The following is a 4252-nucleotide window of genomic DNA, read 5'->3' as shown; positions in this document are numbered from 1 at the left end:
AACTCCTTGGTATGTCAGGTCTTGGAGCGCAGAAGAAAGTGGTGGTGTGGTCAGATAATATACTGACACCAGACAAAATACCAGACCTATGCAACCAAGGCTTTTAAACTCATTTAATGAGTGATAGGATCTTTAAATAACAGGAACTTCAATAGCAGGAATTGATAAAAGTGACCCCCAAAGTGACAATAGCAGTTGGAATTTCAAAGTGTATAAGAAAGAGAGTACACACAGATTGTTGGGCAAAGTTGGCTAGAGCAAAATGATAAAAAAAATTAAAGTAGCAAATGTTTCATTCTCTATTTTTACTTTCTTCCAACCCATGCCTTACCTAGGCAAAGCTTTTTGGACAAATTTTTAAGTAAATTTAAAACTTTTTCTTTTCCCCCCAACTTTATTGAGATATAACTGATGAATAAAAACTGTATATATTTAACTATACTACTTGATATTTTGATAAAATCACCACAATCAAACTAGGTAGCTATTCCTTACCTCACAATTACCATTTTCTTTGTTTTTCTTTCATTTTTTTTTGTGTGTGATGAAAACATTTAAGGTCTATTCTCTACCAAATTTCAAGTACAATAACACGGTATTAACTATAGTCGCGTTATTACAAATTAGATCTTGTGATGAGAAAACATCTATTTTGACTTATTGTCTAGGCATTTTACATAGACATCCCTGCTCACACCCAAAGTCTGGACAATAAGATAAGGACCTGAACTTAGGATTTCTTCTGCAAGTACCCGCTTTGCTTTTCCAGAGGCACCTTTTAAAATAACCATTTAGAGTTGAGCCTACAAAGTTAGTAACCTCCACCCCAACAACCTTATAAGTAATGGGTGCTTGCTACCCTCCTTTCTATCTCCTGCTTGCTAGTGACCTGGGACAGAGGGCTGCCTTTCCCCCAGCTCTTTGTGGCCAATCCCCTCCCAGTTTTGGGATAGGTAAGTTATAAATCTTGTGACTTCACTTCCTTTGTGTAAGTGTATTGAAACTGCACCTTCGATCAAAAAGAACCCAGGGATTTCACTTTCTCACACAGTGGGAGCTAGGATGCTGGTGACCCATGTGGGTGGCTTCTATCTCCTCATTCATAATCTGCATATTCATAAATTTAATACACCATCTATGGCCCCCCCGACACATCTGCAGAATTCATCCATCTTGCATAACTGACACTTCGTACACTCAATCCTTCCTCATTAAATAACCTAAGAAATCTTCCTCCAGTTCTGCTACTTACTAGCTGGGCAAGTTACTAAACTCTCCAAGCATAGAGACAAAAATATTTAAATGGTTTAAAATATTTTAAGAACTTCTATCCATTTTGGTACTCACAATGACTTTAGAACAGGGATCCCCAATCTCCAGGCCAAGGACTTGTAGCGGTCATCCGGTTAGGAACCAGGCCACACAGTAGGAAGTGAGCGCAGGGTGAGCAAACCAATCTTCCTCTGTATTTGCAGCCGCTCCTCAGCACTAGCATCACCACCTCAGTTCCATCTCAGATCATCAGGCATTAGATTCTCATAAGAACCCCAATCCCCTGTGCCAAAAGGGTTGAGGACCACTGCTTTAAAAGGAAGGAATAAGAGGACTTATCTTCTCAGTCCCAATGGGTAAAGACATGGCCACCTAGAGAAGTTGAGTGACTTACCCATCGAGTCGACCAGTGACAAAACTAAAGCTCTGATTTCTGGAGGCCTAGTCCCTCTCTTGTCAAACACTCCATCTGACACACAGAGAGGCTGTTTTTCTGCCCTGATGATTAGGACGGCATTAGAGAGCAATATATCTGAATGGTTCAGAGAAGCAGTCATTTAATCATTAGCCCAAGAAGATTATGCAGCACTTTCACACAAGGCCTCACTCACTTTTCTAATTAAGAGAGTTTATATTTCTAAAATTTTTTGAATATAATAGGATCTTGATGGAATTAAACTCTAAGGAGCACGATATTTAAAAAAAGTGTTTGTGACAGGTGTGGGATGACAGAAGAAAAATTAAATTAGTAACACTGGCAACATCAGAAAACCAAATGAACATTCACACTCCTAAGAAAGGAGGGGTATCATATACACATACAACTAATTAATATGTACATTCTTTTTCACTTATAAATGGAATATCATGAAAGACAAGGTAAGTACAAGCTACCTGCTGTTAAACACTGTTTGCAAGCACATGGCAGTAATGGGTTAATGGCTTGGGTTCACAGCCCCAGTAATGAACGTGCAAGCTCATTAAAACTGGCATCGGTATTGACAGCACAGAGGCATATACTAAGGTGTTATCAATCGAAGGTGCAAAATGAGATCAGCTTTTAAATTGTTTTTCAGCAACTCCCGTAAAAACAAGGAGAAAAGAGCTTCATGTCATATGCTTCACGCTGGAGATTTCTTGTGTAAAAATAAAGCAGAGAAATTTCTGTGAAAGTCGACACCATTCTCTAGGTACTGTCTTAGACCAATCTGCCAGTGGTTTCCTAAACCACTGAACTTTTAAAATTGTGGTTTAAACCATACCTTCATGTTGACTTGAAGATAAAATGATAAAATTTTTATTATTTTAATGTGATTGTTTCTAATCTCATACTATATTAATCCCATTAAAGTGTCCTTATCACATGATCACCCAACCTCTCTAGAATATAAACAGGAAAGGGAACTCACTAGTTTCTATCCTGGTCTCACCAAAAGTTGGAAAACTATAGTTGCCAGATATGACTTATTGCAGCTGAGCAGACATACATCCCTTGCATATATTCTTAATAATAACTATATCATTCAGTATTAGCGCAATTCCAGAAACTAGCTATGGTCAGAACAGAATGCTCCCATTGACTACATCCCTAAAATTGCTCTATTTCTTCTCTCTGCTTCAATTAAATTTACACCTTTAGCTTTTCCAACCATTAGTATTCAACACTTGAATTGGTATCCTTGGATAAAACAAGATTCATAAGATGTTGGCAATCATCCATAAATTGGTAATAATTACTTGAAGGTTCAAAATACTATTCTTTCCACTTTTTGTTTAATGGACAGTATTCCATAAAAAAGTTGTATAAAAGATGCCATAACCAGACTATCCCCTTCTCATACTTTCTATTCTGCCCAAAACACTCAATTTTCATTTGAAACAAGGCATAACTAATATCTTAACTCATAAATAGATATGTAGGACACAAAATGCATTGTCGTTAGTGATGATTAAAAAAAAAAAACAAATGTTTACATCTTATTTAACAGCATAAATTGGATATTCAGTTTACCTAATGTCATTTAGCAAGTCTATTAGAACTTGAAAAAGTAGAATCAAGTTTTGAAAGTAATAGCAGAAAACTGTAAAATATTAATATTAATTATACTATTACTCCAATAAAATTCCCACTAGAACCAGGTTATAACACTCAAGCCATATTGTCATTTGCTTTAAGGCCTATTCTACAACACCTGGATTTGAATAATTCCAAAATAAGAAAACCAGAGAGCTCTCTTGTGTCATTCAGTCAAACACTCTAATCATGTAGAGGAAGGATCTGAGGTTCAGTAAGGTAATGAGAGTTTTCCCAAGGTGAATATTTAACTATTAAGACAGAACTCCTGAATCCAGTATAGTACTCTGTTTTCCATTTCGCATGAAGTTTTAAATTCCAGTTTCTGTGCATCTTATTTCAGAGTTCTTGTATAAACTGGTTAGAGAAGTTTCACTTTTTCCTACATTAAATAATAGCATATACTTAATCTTATATCTAAAAATAATTAATGTCTCCTCATGTTATTTGTCTTTCTCTTAATATTTTTTTCCTTAAGATATTTGTTTACAGTTACTATGCTCATCATTATCTGAAAGAAACAGTAGAACATGTGAACTTAAATTTTAATTTTGCCACCTCCAGCTGTGTGGCCTTGAACAAGTCACCTACTTGTTTTAAACCTCAGATTCTTCATTTATAAAATGAACACATTATTACTTAGAGAACTATAAACATTAGATATAACAATTAAAAATGCAAAGCATGGTTCCTGGCTACTATAACATGCTCCCCAAATAACTTTTATTAGTCTCATTAATAATGAACTGATAAAGATAGGTATTATAACTTCATTTTTTTTTTTTTTTTGCATCTCTATAGTATTATATGAAAATAGTATTTAATTCTCATTAGGAACAAAACTAATGGTACATATAGAAAAGAAGAAGAATGAGATCTGCTAAATCTATTGTGTGTGCCTCTATG

Source organism: Pteropus vampyrus, unplaced genomic scaffold (genome assembly GCF_000151845.1).
Source record: "Pteropus vampyrus isolate Shadow unplaced genomic scaffold, Pvam_2.0 Scaffold17, whole genome shotgun sequence".
NCBI classification, from domain to species: Eukaryota; Metazoa; Chordata; class Mammalia; order Chiroptera; family Pteropodidae; genus Pteropus; species Pteropus vampyrus.
This window is presented reverse-complemented; position numbering follows the sequence as displayed.